Below are 18,763 nucleotides of genomic sequence, written 5' to 3' on the forward strand. Positions count from 1 at the left end.
TTCACTTGAGTCTAAGTTTGAAACATGGGATCTTTCAAGAATGTCACATCTTTTTACGTTATCCATTTTAACCATTCTTATTCATTGCTGAGTTTACACCCAGTCCAACCAGAGGCAGCAGAAGAAAAAGCGCCTAAACAAACAGAAAGAGCCTTGGGGATTCAGTAATGGGTACAGAGCGTGCGTGCCGTAATCATTCTTTTGATTTGTGTTCAGATATGTTTTCTACTTGCCTTGCAAAGAATTCGTGCTTTCCCCCCTGGATTACAAATAATCTGAATCTGGATAAAACCATTACAAAGTGCCCTTCAAAACACCATGCCTGCATTTGAAATGAATGTGTGATGGAAAAGCTAAACATGAGGATTAAAAAACTTTGGTGGATGAGAATTAAATGCAGAAGAGCCTGAGCACAGCAAACATCCTGCTGTGGATTTTCTTTATTCTATCCCTTTTCTGACTTCTCGGTCCTTCCTTTCTAAATTGAGTCACCACTGTTTACAAACAGGAAGATGTAGTGCCTATCTCCATAACAGAACAAAGCACACACACCCAACGTAGACCCTGCAAAGAGGACACCTGCTTCCTGGGAGCCTCTGCCACCCGCTTCCTGGGGCTCACGGCACACGGCCCTCCTTGGCTGCAGCACCAGCCAGGCCTGCCACAACCACCCCCGGGCCCCACTCACCTTTGCTGACAGCTGTGCTTGTTTTCTTTCTTTCCAGATCTAGGGACTCTAAACAGGGATTTTGCCTACTGCTATTTGTATGGCAGGCACCATACAACTATTTCAGTGAACAGTCAAAGCTCACGGCCTAACACAATGGGCACTGGTTACCGCTTTTGGAGCCCCAGACTGTGAACTTTATAGCTAGGACTGCCAAGTGATAACAGATTTTCCACAAATCATCCAGAAACTTGCTGTCATCTTTCTCGCAAATAATAATCTGTTGGAAAGTTACTAACTAGTAATCTAATTATCCTTCATTTTTCACCCAGGTCGAAATTGGAAATATTCACAGAAGTATATGACTTGTTTGCCAAACTGACTAATACAATAGCCAGCCCCGCTGGTGCACACGAGCCCAAAGTCAGTTTGAGGGCAGCGGGTCGGCAATCGTGCTTTAAAGTTATAGCTGGCAGCTTTTCCATTCACCCAGTGGCTCGTGTAACTTTTTACATGCCAAGCAAGGCATGTCTTGCAGTCACGTTGCTGTAAATATACAAGCAGACTGAAATGAGGTGATTAACATGGTTGCTTGGCAAATATTCATTACTTCTTGACAGGTATTCTCGCTTAGTGATCTTAGACTGAATGCAAGCATCCCAGTTAAAGGCACAGGAGGTTGAAAGCAAAAACTGCACAAATGTGTTCAACACCCTGAAGCGTTGCAGCTTGGGTACATCTCCAGATTGCACAGGCAAACTTTTAACCACAGCTGAGCTTTCTGGTGAGTAGGACTTGGCAATGGCATGTAAGTAGCAATAGGTGGCAATATAAATGGCCAAACCATACCATTTTTTTCCTTCTGAAATTTATTTGTTGGGCCTAAAAACAAAAATTACAACCCTGCTTACCCTACTTGTGCCCTAGGGAAGAGAGGAACCACACACCATGCTCTGATGAGTCACCTTGGTATCACTGTACCTCTGGAAACTTTCCCTCTTTTCAGGTTCCTGGTGCAAGCAGCAGTGCTCAAACTGTATTTGGCACTGGCCTAGATGCCAGCCTGCTCCATACAACTGGTCCCTGGACGCTGCGCAACAAGCCTTCCTCCTGAGAGCACCCTCACTAGCAGCCAGCCTCTTTGCAGGGCTAAAAAGGAGCGTCTTGAGTGTCCCCTTTGCATGAGAACTGCTGCCATGAGAGGACTGATGGCATCAAATCTCACCAGGGACTTTCTCCATGAGCTTCCTACTCAATGACTGGGCACCAAAGCACCTTTGGTCTTGTGGGAAACTGGACCAGGCACTGTGTTATCTGTGTTCCCGTCCCAGCGGTCTGTTTGGTCAGCCTGGAAACCAGAAACAACCACTTGGCTTCCCACTTCTGACATATATTCAAGCACACTGAAGGAGAAGAGCTGGGATAACAAGACTGCCCAAATGAGAAATAAAGATGAATGTACTATACAACACACATGGGATTTGGCTTGTAAAGGACCCTACCAGCAGTCATAGAGAAAGTATCAATACAGAGTCTGTGCCAAGCACTGGATTTTTAGTCCCAAGCACTCCTAAGGAAACCATTTCATACAATTTAAAGGGTTAGAAAGGGTCTTTTCTTGGAAAAACTGATCACATGTAAAAAACCTGTGATTTATCTGCCGATCTCTTTCTATTGCTATTGTGATTTGGATAGATATTGATCTAGAATGAAAGCTTTCTTCTCGATTTCATTCTTCAGTAAAATCATAATCCTATGGCTGTAATATTCAGTCTACTGCTAAAAGATGTCGCAAATCCAGCTTTACTTTTTCACAACAGGATGAAGCGAGAGAGGAAGATGGGAGGAAACAGACAGAGGATGGCAACACATTAAATCTTTTAATCTTTTCTGCCAAGGCCTTTCTTATCTTTTGATTTCCGTGGTTGTTGATAACACCTCCAGCCTTCCTCAGGCCAGGAGCTCTCCTTGACCCCTCTCCTCCTCCCAGACTAAGGCCATCCTGTTGTTCTCTCTGTCATCATTTTCTAAGGTTCAACTCTTGCTATCCCTCAGGAGTCCACACTTTGGACTGTTCGCTCCTATGGGTCCATTTGTTTGCACTTATCCTTCTGTTACCCAGAAAAACATATTTATCTGTGGACTGGATTAGATCTGTATGACTGATAAAACCAGGAGACAAGGCCTGAATTCATCAGCTGGATGCCCTATTGCTTCCTGGCCCATCCTCACCTATGGTCCATGGGCACTTCCCACCCTCCTTCCTGTGGAAAGCTCACTGTGCTAGGTCTTACACTTGGCTTCCAGACATAATCCTCACCTTCACCTAAAGACATCTATTAATTATTGCAGCTGAAATACACAGAGAAAACTCTGGCTTTGGCTTAGCCCCATTTTGTTGAGACAGTCTTGCTGAAGTCAACGAGAATGGCAGAATCTCAGCAGAAGCTCAGAGCCACCCAGGGCACAGCCACAGAGGAGTTTTGCCAGAAGAAGGATTTAGAGAATTCCAAGTAAAGACTCCAGGATTTGGTGCCTCATCCAGTTCCCATTAATATGCAATGGGAGCCCTGTCGCTAGCTTGGAGAGGAGCTGGGCCAAGTCTTACACCCTTTTAAAGTTACTTAAAGTCATGTCGGAATAGTCAATCCTTTGCCATGCTTTTACTTGTTAGGATTTAAAGTTGTTTTCTTCAGATATTATTCAGTAGCTTTTCATGATATATTCCATTTCATACCAAATTAAACTGTGCTATTCTATAAGAATATATATTCTATAGGAACCTGTGTCATATTCCCTTTTAATGGAATCAAGCACAAAATTCAACAAGCTTTTAAAATTCTATCTGCTAAAAAATGAGCTAGTAATATGAAATTCCTCCCACATACTCCCACTCTAATGTTTCTCTAAAATCTATTTATCTTAGTCACGACCTTATGAGCATGAACAGAATGTGGCAAACATTTCTCAGTGTAAGAATGTGTCTAAACTTTGGAAAAAGTTGTTATAGCTGAAAAGGTATAATTTCCACACAGCTTTCAGGTTATATACTGTGATAAAAAATACAGATGCCAGAAAAGATGTTACTTTGTGTTTTACACTTCACCTAAAATTACTTCTTTTTTTTTTTTAATTTTGATCTAGTACTGCAAGTTACTGAGTGCTCTCAACTCCCATTGAAATCAGTGGAAGCCAAATGTTCTCAGAACTTGTTAGAAGACATTCAGTAACTCACAGGACCAAGTCATTTAAGAAATAAGTAATTTCCAATTGATGAAACTGCTCATTTAGGGTAATTTTCTGCTGATATTGAAGTCAATGGGAGTTTTTCATTATCTTCAAGGGTAACAGGATAGTGCCTTTGGAAAATGGTAATAAACTAGTAAGGGACACAGAAAAGGAGTGTTCTTAAGTGTGTTTTGGCATTTGATGAAAAATCTGAATAAGTATAAATGATTAAGATGTATCCAGAATAAATGGATTGGCTGGACATTGGCTGATTCTACCAGAACCGGCTGGATTTTTCTTGAACTTTCTTTATTTTTCTTGAGGGGTGAGAGTAAATAGGTTTTGATTATGATAGTGTTAAGCATTAGTTTCCATCCAAAACAAAAGTTGAACTGTCCAAGGAAAAGAAAATGACTGTCCACAGAAACATTGGACCATCCCTGTGTATGTTTTGGGATGGATCCAAGAACAATACGTTCTGGAAAAAGATGATGTGCTGGAGAAGTTCACCCCTGGTCAGGCATTCCCTAAACCCCAGAAATGTGTAATCCAAGATACCAAAAGTATGTCACAGGCATGTTCAGTATTTATGGATGCCATTCAGCAAGCATGAGGTAAGAGGCAATGAACTTGCTACATAATATTGTTCCGTGTTACTGCATATGATAAAAATGAATGGACTTTTTCCACACTAAATGACAATATTTATTACAACATATGCAAATGCTGAACCAGAGAACTATGCCTATTTTTTTCAGCTTTCTAGTACTAGTGTGGAAGGTGAGACAAGTTACCCTGCTTCAGACTGAGAAATCTATTTAAAAACTCATTTCTTTTTAATTTATAATAGTCATTGCAAAGACTGCTCCACAGTTGGGTGACCATATAGAAAGTAACATAATTTGTAGTCGGTTTAGGGGAGCAGTAAGCACATCAATATCTTTTTTGTTGACTTATGAGTCAGAGAAAGAAGTGCAAGTCACACTCCTCTCACTTACCAGATTCTGCATCAGCATGACTCTGCTGAGTTAATTCTGAGACTTCAGTCCTGAGAAGTGCTGCTTATAGGTGAGCTGCAACAGAGTATCTTGAGAGAGCTTAGAAAGACTCCTTCTAGGACTGCTGCTGTCCCTCTAAACTGAACAATTTACACTTTGAGGTTTGTTTGTGCAGAATAAAGATCTAGAGATTTCCTTCAAACAAACAGGCAAAACCAACCTCTTCCCAACGGTGTCCTAAAGCTTAGGTTTCCTTCAGCCATCCATCATACTGTAATCGTCACCCCCATGTCAATGTCTTAATCAGCAAATAAACTTTTGTAAGCAACTGAATTTTAGTCCCAGGTAATAAATTATAGCTCAAGAAGTCCACTGAATATTTTATCCAGTAAAAGTTTACCTCTTCTGTAGGTACTGGTTTTAATCAATGCTAAGATTTTTTTAATTCCATTTCAGAAAATCATGGCTGATTTTTCACAGCTTTTGTAGATAGATAGTCTAGACCTGGGGCTAGGGAAAATCTGTCACAGTTGAGATTGGTAAGACTAGGGGAGGATAGAATAAGCTAAGCTTTTACTGGAAATTCTGCTGGCATATTGTGTATGGAGTAGCTGCAGCCACTGTGTGACATCTTCCTCCTTAAGGCAAGCACCCAAATTCACCCAGAACATTAGCCATAGAGAGCGAGCAAGAGGTGCAGCCCCCAAAACAACCGAGCACTGAAGTGTCTCTGGAGCAGTCCTGTGGCTGCCTCTGAGCTGCACTGGTCTCTCCAGTCCTCCCTATTAATTTCTAGCCCTAACCCTGGTGGAGGTGCTCATTACCATTTGCCACCTCAATGGAGGAGGCCTTGTAGATGTGAGACTGACTTTATCCTGCTGGTCACCCAGGCACAGGTCCTACCTCGCGAAAAGTAGTCAGACTAGCAGATCACAGTAGAAATAATTTGGCAGCTTTCCAGAAGGTTGTGGCCCTTTCCTATACTGCACCATTAAAAATGATACATGTATATGTGCCCCAATTCAAACATGAATTTGTTTTCCAAGTGACAGCAATTTTCATTATGCATTCTTTTCAGAGATAACTTTCCTTATACCTCAGTCTCTCTGTTCCAGTCCTTCATTATCTTTCCCAGTAGTAAGCTTTTCCTAATGTCTCACCTGAATTTTAATTGCTCCAGTTTAAGCCTAAAACTTGTCTTAGCGACCATGGACATGGAAAACAAATCATCCCATTCAGCCACTTTGTGTTGCTATGTTTGTAGCAATTGAATCTTTCCTTGGCCTTCTGCGATTTTGGGCTAAAATAACCACAAATGATTTGTTCACTTCCTTTCTAGACTTCTAACCAGTTCTTTGGTCTCCTCTGAACTTTCTACAGTTCATCCACATGTTTTTCAAAAGAGATTACCCAAGACTGGACACAGTCCTGCAGCTGTGCCAGCAGTTCAGGCTTACCAGTGCTGAACAGAATGGAAGGGTTTCCTCACACATCTTGTAGCCTATATTTCTGTTTATACAGCTACAACATTTGCTGGTTTTGCAACTATTTCCTCATCCTCAGTCCATGATCCACAGTAGTACTCTGATGCTTTCATGAAGGGCCTCTATTTTACCAGTTGTTTTCTATCCTATATTTATTTGATGAAGCCTTCCTAAAAGTAATACCTTGCATTTTATGTTATTGAACTGCACAATACTTTTTTTTGGAACATCTTCCCCAACTGTCAGGATCATTTTTAATTTTAATATTATCTTCAAAATTATCTGTGGTCAGTCCCAATGAACTGGTCATTTGGAAATTTAATATGCTTACTTTATTTTTCCCCACCTAGATTGGCATTGAAAATACAGAACAGAACTGGATCCAGAACTGACTCCTGCAGAACTTCACCAGCTACAACTTCTATTACTAATAGATCCTGGTTGTTTCTTTTCACCTAGATAATATTGTCCCCATCTTAGAAGTTGCCTCCATCCAGACCATTCTTCCTTAGTTGGCTTAGGAAAATGTCATATGAAATAGCAAGAAAATCTCCCTAAAATCAGGGTATCTGATCACTTTTGTTTCTCTGTCTGAAAAATTGTTTATCAAATGGCATTAAAATGACTGTCATTATTTATTCTTGATAACTCTAAGTTTGCTTCTACTCACTTTCTTGTTTCCTCCTAGAGGTTTAAAAATGGTTTGTGTTAATTGTTTTAACATTTTCCAGAAATCGGCAATAACCTGAGAGGTCTTTAAGTCTGGATTCCTCTTCATTTTACCCCACTTCATAAAGATCGACACTTTGTTCTCCCCGCCTCTCTGCCACCTCACTTTTCCACAACAGGCTCTTGAAGATACTACTAATAGTGTTGAGACTTCATCAGATGGCTCTTGTATTACCTTAGGAGTGAGGTTCACTGAGTCCAGCAAGTGTGAAAACATCTGATTTATCCACAAACTCCCTGAGCATTGCCTCATGACAGTTCTTCATTGGGTGAAACCTGATGGAGTTATATTGGTCAAGGAAAACGATGTCCTGCGACAGTCACCATCAGTTTGCTCTGGTGATTGACAAATTGTCCTACACAAGAGCCCTCTAATACTAACACTATCTGTAGTTTGATTATGATCAATAGATATTGTGATATGCCTGTGAAAAGTGCTGTTTGATTACTTTTACATGAAGGGAGTACAAAAATGTCTCTTAATTCAAAGTATCAAAATATGAGCTGAGAAGCTGGCAGATAAATTATTAGAATACAGGCTTTGCACTGATAAACTTTTGAACTTTCGTTGAACTTGTATATTAAGAATAGGCAGTTTTTCCAAGAGGAAAATTCACTAGACAACCTACAATTTTTCTTTCACATATTTAAGGAAGATGTTCGATCTGGTAAGGAAATAATAGTAATTTATGTCTTTGATAATTGAGAAGGATTATCATTCTATACACAGAAAGCAGCAGCCATCACCTGCTCTCTGAGTCACAGTCCTATTAAAGAGGTAGATACCACCTTAACCAGATGAAACCTCAATATTTTGGGTTAGGAGAAGAGGGAAACTTCCATCTCCCTGTGAAATGAAAACATCACTATCAGCCTCTTGCTCTCTCTCTCCTGCCTTAAGACTTGGCACAAAATTATTAAATCCTTCTTCTTCCTCATGTCCTATTCCTTGAAATGAGAGAGTCATTTCCCCTCTTGCACGCAGATGCAGGCTCTAGGGACAGCTGTCCTAATAGTTACAAACCTGCCTTCTTCAATCTGGGCATGTTTGCAATTCTCTGTCCAGCATCTTGCTCTAAACAAACTGGTATAAACTAAAGGTTTATATATAATTCATGATACAGGTGAATTTTTTAATACTGACCCTGCTGTGAAGGAAGAGTGAATCCATTAAAAAGCATTATCTGACATCAGACCATAAGGCACAAACAAGACTTCCTGACCAGGTTTGCTTCATCTTACCTAAAGTAAAACTAATGGAAATGAGACAGGCTGAAAGACATATGAGAAGGACTGATCTTCGGACGCGCCACCTCATTCAGCCTTTCGGAGCATGGAGATCATGCCTTTTTACATCACACAGAGCAAGTCCGATCCCCTAAAAATCCCATCAGCCGTGAGATCTGCAGTTGGGCAGAGACATTCAGGGGAAGACTGCACATGTACGGCAGATGAGGTGAGCCTGCACAGCTCATGAAAAACAGTACAGATTCAGGGAAAATAGTTCTGCTTTCTCCACTTGCTGGGGCCACCACCCTGCACTACTGTGCTGTGCAGAGGGCTGGCATGCCTGGATGGAGCAGGGTCTCTGGGCAGGCAGTATGAGGTGCTTTGGCTTCCCAGCAGGTCTCGGTGAGGGCTGGGGTCCAGACCCACCACCCAGCCCCACTTCCTTGCCTGGACCCCTCCTCTCTCATCAGAAACATACCTTTTCTTCATCCTAATCTTTCTTTCTTCTCCAGTTAATCAGTAATTCCCACCTGTGTCCTCAATCCAGAAACTTTCAAAGTAAATGGGAATCTCCCAGAGTAAGTGGGAACCTCCCACTAACTTAAACAGGCCTTGAATCAGTTTTTAGGGTGCTCAGCATTGCAATACCGAAAGAAGTCTTCTGTAATTGTGCACACTGCTTTCTTCTGTATTTACAAATGAAAACTTCTGTAGTCATTTTCTTTCTTCTTTTCTATTAACTTTCAGAAATGAGTGATGCAACAGGTTTCAGTGAAGTCAGAGGTGTGGGATGATATTAATCTGACCAAACACAGACACCTGCAGATGGTTTAGCCACCCTAAAATCCCTTAGCAGAGAAAGGAGAGAGATCAGCACTGCCAAAATGGGAGCCAGTGTATGCTAAAGCAGATGGCTTACATGGGGCCGATGAACTGGTGACTTCTGAGATAAAATCAACCTCTGATGAAGACCCTCCTGAGATGATGAGCCTCCAGACGGAAAGCTTTCTGTTTGTCTGCCAAGAGCATCTCTCTGGTTTCCAGCATGAGTACTGATCTGCCTTTCCCAGGATATATTAGCTTTAATTTCCAGGATATTACTATAACTCAGTAATCTACAAGAGACAAAACAGTGCTCTGCCAGAGCACACCTCTGCCGTGAGAGGGCAGCCCCACAGCTACCCCAACGCTGTGAAAGGACTCCCAGCTCAGACTGCTGCCAGTACATCTCCACTTTGCGGGGTGCCCCCTCCATCAGACCCACACAGGCTGCCACGACTGCCCCCAGGCTCCCACAGTCAGCCCCAGCTGCCCTTCTCCCCCAGGCTGAGGGCTGCTCTCCAGCAACATCAGGCCCCTGCTGCCCTGTCGCTCACCAGACATTTCTTGCAAGGGTTTGTGCTGGGAAACAAACCTGGCTGGCCCCAAGCTCCACTCCTTCTTACAGGCAGAGAAAAACAGCCTTTGACTAAGTCAAGCTCTCTGGTTTTTAGCTCAGGTTGCAACGTGATCCCTGGGCCATGCTCTTTTGATTTTTGATTCACCCAAAGGTAAGCATGGCAAAGGGAGAAATTGGATAACACAACAGAAGATCTATGTGCCTTTATTCTTTCCTTGCAAGTCTTGAATATTTTGTAAAGTATTGCAGCCTAGAGAGCCCTGCTTCTCAGCTGGAGCAAAAACCAGTTGCTGTCACACCCTCTGGCTCAGCCCATCCCAGTAAATTAGACGTGCCCAGGAATGTTCCTGGGCACTGAGGCCAACTGGCTTGCAACAGCCCACGTCTATGTTAGCAAACGCTCTGACCCACCAACACTCACTGGCTGCATGCAAACCACCCGCTGGGAATGGACCCTGAACTGTACTGAGGTTTGGGCCCGTGCCAGTTGCCCTGGGCTAGAGACTGTTGTCAGGGTTTCACAGCATAGATGATCTTGTTGCTTTGCCTGAGCACCTTCCCAGGCGCTGCTTATTTTATACTGTTGTCTATAGTAATGCCTTTCTCTTTTTCAGAGCCTCATGCCCAGCTACCACCAACTGCTCCACACTTGATTTCCCTACAAGTGGCAGCTGTAGCAATTTGATGTCCTCTTTGCTGCTGGTCAGGATGCAAGTTGCAAGCTGAATTGAATAGTCCACAACAAATAATTTCCCCACTGTTACCTCCAGGAACTGGATCCCGCTGACAATATCTTTTCCATTGTTTTGCTTGCTAATGGTCTCCTGTCAGTCTGGTTAAAATCACTCATGCAAACTGAAGTGCTCCTTGTATGCACAGGACCTAGTACAAATAACTTCCCCTTTCTTCACTATATCATAAACTTAAGCTCATTATATCTTTCCTGTTTAGCAAGGTTGGTTCAAAATGTTTCAGCAGAATTCTTTTCATTGGAAAATACTGATCAATTGGAGTCTAAGTTTTCAGCAAGGGTGTAAGGTATTTGCAGTCTGAAAAACAATGCCATGGAAAAGTCAAATCAAAAAAGAACATTCTGACCTTTTCAAAATGAAACAATTTCAATCTTATTGAAATGAAATGAAACATAATGAAGTTGAAATAAAATGTTCTTTCCATTTTTCTTAAATTTGATTTTTGAAGCCAATTCAAACAAAAATATTTGAAACATCAGCCTTTTCCACTGGTTGCAGCTCTGTTACCATGTTCGTGGCCAGTGGAGAATGAAGTGCTGGCTATGCACGGCAGGTGACATGCAGAGATGCTCAAGAACAATAGGCTGGCAATATCCTGAGCACAAGTGCGATGATTTTTTTTTAATCACCTTATTTGTGAAGAGATTGAAATGAGCCAAGTCTATTAGGTTTGATTTTCCAATACAAAAATGTTACAGTGAGAGTTGTTTACGTATGGCATCTGCCTCACAAAACAGCCCTCACAGCACACACACTGCCGCCATCCTCCCCAAATCTCCTCCTCCTGATATGAAAAGCTCTTTCTCCCTTCCTTTCCCTTCCCCCACTTTTTGCCCTGAGGAAATCAGAATTAAGACATTACTTTCTGACTTCTTTGAAGTATCCCAAACCCCCAGACCCAAAAGTCTTTTCCCTTTAGCAATATCGGGTGCTCTAATTAAAATATGTACTTTACATGCAAATTTTAATGATCAAGTTAAAATTAGTTTCTCCTGGAAGGTAGGCAGCAGTGTCCCCTGAAACAAGAACAATTTCTTCGAGGCAGATCAATAGCACATGGGAAAGCAATGTTAAATTGGGTGCCTACCTTATTGTATACGCTAGTGAACTCTTTATATACAGAAGTTTCAAGATAAAGCTATACTGGGGAAAGTAATAATAACAGGGTAAACCTGGCATATGAGATTACAATAGCAACTTCCTCCTCGAATTGTGTGGAAAATAAATCAAATCTCAAAAATATAGAACTCAAACCATTTCGTTCTCACTAGAGCTGTGTAATGCTCAGAAGTTTCAGATCATACCAGAGACTGTGCTTGGTGGTTTCATTGCATTACAAAATGTTTGTGAATCTCTAGTTATTAGGAGTCAGTGCAGAAGACACGTGAGAGCAAAAAAAGATGCTAAAATCAAAAAATAGCCATTTTTTTCAGAAGACAGTTTTAGCTCACTTTTGCAAGTCCATAAGTTGATGCCAAAAATGCAAGACTTTGGGTGCTATCACAAATGAAATTAGTGCATTCTGGAGATCCAGTACGCTAAATAAGACACTGACAACTCACTTAGCTTCATTACATAACATGAAATGAAACTGGGTGAATCAGGCACCAAGCTGGGAAGCTGTTTTCTATTCTCAGTTCTGCCCATAGTTTGCCACATGGTTTTAGGCAAGTTCTTCACACTAGAAATTTCAATTGAAGAAAAGGGTGGCTAAGACCAGCGTTTTTGAACATAGACGCCAATAGTTAAGTGCTTAACTTTAGCTGATATTAAATCCCTGGGATCTGAGAAACACACCATACCTCTGAACATCAGATCATTTATTCAGAAGTTTAAATATGGATTTATACAATAAGCTTACACTCCAGGGTGTGAAAGTGCATAATTCTATTTTCTCATCTGTAAAATAGGGAGAATGTATGAAATAGCCACTGCTATGCAGCACGTGGGAACCTACAGATGAAAAATGATAAATATGGCACTTCACATATTATCAAATATGAACACATATTTGCACATATTTATAACCATAAAAATATAATTACTGTGCTGTCACCACTCTTACGTCTGCAAAAAAACCAATATATTGCTGTTGTAAAACAGCGATGAATTTCCAAAATACTGCACTCAGGAAGATGAACCGAAGACTAGCACTGGCACAAGAAAAATGTGTATCCTTTGACCAAGCATAAATTTAAGTTGGAAACTAGAAAAAGATTTCTGACCATTAGAAGTGGAGGAACTGCCTTCCAGTAGGAGCAGTAGAAGCAAATAACCTAAATAATCTTTCTGTGGGGTTGCAAACAGGTTATATAAGGCTGCCTGAAATAACTGCACTTATTGACCCTGGGAGTCTTTTCCATTCCTACATTCTTTTACCAGTCTGAACAGTCTGATGATGCTCATCAGAAAAATCCTTCGCTCCCACATCCTCTGGTTTGGACAACTCCTCATCCTCACATTGCACAATGAATCAAGATGGACACACATATGGAACCCAGATGAGCACATCCCATTTCCAGTGCTCCATTGAAGCATATGGAGGATATGATACTAAAACCCACAAGATACAGCAAATTTCTTCAAAATCTAGGAAGAAATAGATCTCCTTGAGACTGACTCATTCTGCAGTTGAGGAATCAAGTTATAGCAAGGGTTTCTCAAGAAGCTCACATACCTGCAATTATAATATGGCTATTACAGACATATAGTTAGTTTGTGGGGGGTTGGGGATTTGAGGTTTTTTTTTAGAATTGGCCTGTCTAATGCCTTTTTTCCACTCTGTTTTACTGTAACATATGCAGAGACCAGTCCTTTATCCCTTTCTTTAGGCAATCTAACAGAAAAAAAAGATAGATTTTTCTCCAGAAGCTAGGCTGTGGAAAGCAAAATACATAATGAGAAAGATAGACAGATCAAGAACATTCCAACAAAAAAGATTTTTCACTAGAACCCAACAGACACCCTATAATCTGCTGACTTACATGGTCTCTAGGGGTTTGGCAGGTCCAGTTCAAGTTCCTGCTCCAATAAATAAATTTTCTTATTTATAGGAGTGAAACCTCCAACATGAGAGACTGAGAAAACAGTATTTGTGATATAGTTTCAGAGATCTGGGAGATCTTTACTAAAAAGCAGTTGTGAGCAGGTAAATAGCACAATTAATGCTAGCAACAAAAGGAGTAAAATCTCTGCCTGGTATAAGCTTAGAGAGTACAAGGAAAAGTTAAATGTATTCAAATCAAGTGGTCTGATGAACATCAGCTGAGGGTGCCTGAAGAACTGGCTGAGTCATTAGCAGTGATCCTGGAGACCTTCTGGAGGATGGCTAAGGAACCATAAGACTAGAAAAGGCCCAAAATGATGCTACTTTTGAAAATGGGGGAAGGGAGAAGATGGGCACTACACAGAACTCTGCTTGATTTCAGTATGCATGGAAAACACTATAACGTAATGCCAGATTTACAAGTGAGGGTGATTCAAGCTGCTTTACCTTGCATTGGAGAAGTCTTTGAATGTCCACATAATCACTTATTGTGTCTCCACTGCCGGATGGTAACTTCTCAAACAATTCAGATTATCCCTTAGTATTTGACTACATCTATTAGGAGCTCATCAGTTCAACTAGTTAATCATTCTGCCATGACTATTTGGTCAGGGCGCATGAATTTGTTTCCATCCCATCTGTGTTATTCATGTGTCCCATCGCTGAGTACCTGGTGGAAATCCACTGTGCTGGAAGACATGCTGGAGAGGGGAAAGTATAGAAAGCTCTCGGCATGTGCCATTGTCAAGTCACACCACACACCTGACTCAGAGACATGAGATCATACACAGGAGTAACATAACTGCACCACGTGGCATACATGTTCAATCAAAACAACTCATATTTTGAGTATTAAATATTTAAAGAAGTAACGCAAGAACAAGTTGTACCTCATGAATTATTCACAGTAATTTGGTGTTTTGAAAAGTGAATATTTGATAAACTGTGACTTGTTCATGGACAATTTGTAATCAGAAAGAGATGAAAATCATCAATACATTATTCATTACAAATTATTTGTTCATTTCTAGTATCAAGTTATCTGAGTCTTTGAGCTGTTTACTCATGCTCAGATCTTTCCTCTGAAGCCCTCTCCGCAATGTCATTTTGGCCCGTTCTGCATACCTGAAAGAGCCCAAGTCCCCACTTCACCATCGAAGGTCCCTGGTGAGCAGATGAAGCGGGGAGCCACGCTCGCCTCAGGCACCCCCTCACCCCTGCTCTCCAGCTGGGGCTCCGGCGGCTGCGCGACTCTGTGAAGGTGCAAGAGGGGGGAAAGAGTCTGAGTGCTGCTACGGCATGAGCTACAAGTCATACAAAAGCTCATTTTCCAGGGCTGACCACAGTTTGGGAGCAGAAGAAACATGGGGCAATGGCATGGTGAAACTTGAGAAGGAGGGAATATAATATTAATCCCCTTCATCGCCATCTCCCCCTTTACTATGTGGGCCTGGCTGCTGCTATGAGGCAGCCTCCGTTTACATTGCGGTGGGAATATTTCACGCTTTCACTAGCAACCCCCCTGTTTGACTCCTCAGAGCTGAAAATAGCTGGTTATTCCGTCTGGGGAGAGAACTTGGGAAGTCACTGCAACCTCACTTAGCAGTTTTGTTCACAGTATGCCATAGGCATGAACCTTGCAACATCACTAATTCCCTTAAGGTTTGTGGGGTTCGAAACATACGTTTCCTGCCAATATGTTGCTTTTTATAAATGAAACTTTTCTCAACCCATAAGGGCCAGGCTATGTTACAAATCTCACTCATATGCAATATCTCCTTATAAGGCACTGTACCACTTTATTGTTCAGCAAATCTGGATTTATTTCACAGCTCAAAGCTAAATGAAAATAATTATTTAAAAAGGGGCGGAAACTATTGCTGAACCAGAGTCCTGAGAGCAGCAGAAGAGCTGAGTTTAAAAACCAAAACACACGCACTTCGGTGGCTAGGTAAAAACTCTTGGCAAAAGAATATCCATAAGAAACAAGATGTTGTGTTACACACAAGGTGAAGTATTGCTTCGTGAAACGTATAATTAGGTGCTGGGTAACTCTGCCCTTCGCAGGCAGAAACTCAAGGGCACTGACCGAGACTGCCGCCAGCGTATCGAGCCTGTATACGAGGCCCAGCGTAAGGTCCATGGGGGTTTCTCCCCTTTTAGTTAGAAAACAGCTCCGGCACCCAGCCAGCGAGGCAGTACGTGGGGCGAGTGTAAAAGACGAGTGACTCAGGAGTTCCTAGGAGTTCACGGGGTCAAATTCCCTTGCAGTCCGGCGTTTGACTGATGGTGCTACCGGCTGGGCAGGCAGGAGAGCAGCCCGCCGCCAGCCACGCCGCCGCTAACTGCGTCAGCTGGGGCTGCAAGGAAGGTGGAGGGAGCCGCGCCAGGTGTTTGCTGGAGCCGAGGTGCAGGAAGGCGGCCGGTCTTTGCGGAGCAGATGTACTGTGTAAACAAAATCAAGTCAGTAGCTCGTGGGCTGAGGGGGCCCTTGGCCTCACTGGTTTGACACCCTACCCCGCTGCCGCCTCTGCTGCCTGCGGAGAGCCAGTGCAGGTGGTATGCCGAGAGAATCGACGCTGACGGAGGGCGAAACGGGCTTCTCCGCCACTCGGCCTTGGCGGCTCTGAAACAGACAGAAAATAAACAGAACAAAAAAAAAAAAAAAAAAAGAAGAGGGACTTGTGTAGCACCTTATGTGTTAAAGCACTGCAAAATGTTGCACACGAGTAGTTTGGGCTAGGAAAGCTCTCCTGTTAGAAACACCTGTGCTTTAGGATACAGAACAACTAACACCTCCTAGAGATGAGGAAAAATGGGGTGGTTAGGTTTTTTTCTGCGCTTCTTTGCTGCGGGGTTTCTCATTCCCCCTTGAGGTGGCTGGTGCCGGCGCTGTTAGGAGGTGCTGGGCCCCGGCGGCGCCGGGAGGGAAGCGGCGGGAGCCAGGGGAGCCCTGCAGCCGTGGCCGCAGCCAGGCTGCCCTGGGCGCTGCTGCTGGCGCCTGGGACCAGCCGCCCACCTCGGCTGGGGGGGCAGAGCCTGGCCCCTGCCGGTCCTCCCAGTACCACAAAAAGCAGGAGGAAGGGGAAAAAAACGTTAGTCTAGGTTTACTTACAGAGGCAGCTTAAGACGTAATTACAAGATTCCCAGACAACTACTGATGTTGTACAGTCCTTTGCCAAACAAGGGACCGGCTGTGTTTATAATGCGCCTGGAGAAATCTCCCACCCTGTCGCTGTCAGATGGGGAAAGGGCGCTCGCCCCAGCGCCCCGCGAGCTGCCCACCTCCTGCCTCTGCAGCGCCCCGGCTGAAAAGCCAAAAGCCACCGAGATGGAACAGCTTTCCAGTCACATGGAAAGAAAATGAGTCTGTTCCTTCTCCCACATAGTTATTATCCATGATTAGTACCCGCAGAGCTCACTGGAATTTTTTAAAGAACCTTTAGTTGGAAAAGGATCCTTTTCTCTTCATCCATTTTCTTTCTTTCTTCCAGGTCCAAAATGAAAAAAAATTTTAACAAACTGGGAAAGGAAGAGAGATACTGGGAGAGAAGCAACCTGACTTTCAAATTCCTCCTTGCTCCTCTAAAGCAACCCAATTTTTCCCAAAGATTTTTGACAGACTTACACCAAACAACTGGAATGATTAAAAAAACCAACAACTTCCAAACTTGCAGAATGGAAATTAATATTGTATTCTTCTGCAAAGATATCTTAACGCTTCTTGACCAGCTCAGGTTATGTCTACCAAGACGGGGCTGAAAATTATCCCTGTTGCATATGGGACCAAATTACCTCACAGTGCATAGAAGAAAACCAGACAAGACGAGTCATGATGCCAGTCATGTTAGCTTCATATATTGCTCCTTTCATGTTGGGAAATGATTCTATCTCCATTCATCTTTGTCTCTACTTAGCCAATTTCTAAACCATGATGGAACATCGTCTTTTCCTCTGCAATTATTTAGACTTCCTAGTAAGCTCTTGCAATGCATGCTAGCAAGGTTTTTGGAAACACAAATACATTTCATTTACCAGGTTTTTATCTGATGTCAACCCTCTGCAAAGTTGTGTTATTATGACTAAAGGTGTAATTTTATGTTGCATAAAGCTGCGTTGGCTTAATTCAGCTGATATAAATTACATCATTTGTAATTAATGAATATGCGGACACCCATATCAGTTGAAACCTTGCTTATCTTAGGCCATCTTGCACTGTTGAATTTATAGGCACAGGTTAAATTCATACAACCCACTGGAAGGCTTTTTTTTTTTTTTTAAATCCACACACAGAGGTTACATCAGTTTAATTAAAAACAGATTCTGTGTGGTGCTGTATACCAGCCCTAAGGGATGGGTGGCAACATTTCTATTTACAGAAGATGCAAGGATTACAGACCTTGCAGAAGATGCTGGCAAATACATCACATTTTAAAATGCCAGCTGTTCAAACCATGGCTCTTCTTAGAACACTGTAGGAAGGATTTCCCTGATATTCCTCCTTTCTCACTTAGAGCAAACAGAGACTGAGAAGAGAGCCTGGGAAGCTGACACCCACTAGGATCTAGAAAAACAGTTGCTGGCAAATCATTTCCGGAAGTTTGGAAAGTGAACACAGGTCTTTATCTTTCATATATACCATTGCAGGGCACTTGTTTCTGCAATTGTCCTTTTCTTCTACCATATAATCTGTACATCCTGGGCTATGCATTACTTCCTGTGAAACCAGTAAATATAAAACTGTGGTTTGGGTGAACTTTAATTGTTAAGATACTAACTAAGTACACCTAACTTAAGCTGTTCTCCAACAAATCTGGAGTCACTTACTGTCAACACCCTTGGAAGGCTGCACTTCTGTCCATAGACCTCTTCTATACACCTCTGTCTTGTGGGGTGGTGGGAGAAGAAAACTTCACTGCAGCAAAAAAAGGTAACACCAAATCAGTGCGGGAACCACAGCATGAGTATGGCCATAGAGAGAGTAAGTAGACATTTTATCACAAGCTACCTAATCACAGCCAGAGAGGCTAACAAAGTGTCCTCTGGCACAGCCGTCCCTCACGTGCTTGGCCCCACTGAGAGGGCTGCCACAGCCATGTCCTGTGACCTGAGACACATTGGGGAGCCTGACCGCCGGGCGTGTGGGAGTCATCAGCACTTCCTTCAGCTGGAGAGGTTTTGGTTTTGTTCAGAGAAGAGAGAGGAGAAGGCTCCCTGGAGTCCTCTGGGT

Source organism: Apteryx mantelli, chromosome Z (genome assembly GCF_036417845.1).
Source record: "Apteryx mantelli isolate bAptMan1 chromosome Z, bAptMan1.hap1, whole genome shotgun sequence".
NCBI classification, from domain to species: Eukaryota; Metazoa; Chordata; class Aves; order Apterygiformes; family Apterygidae; genus Apteryx; species Apteryx mantelli.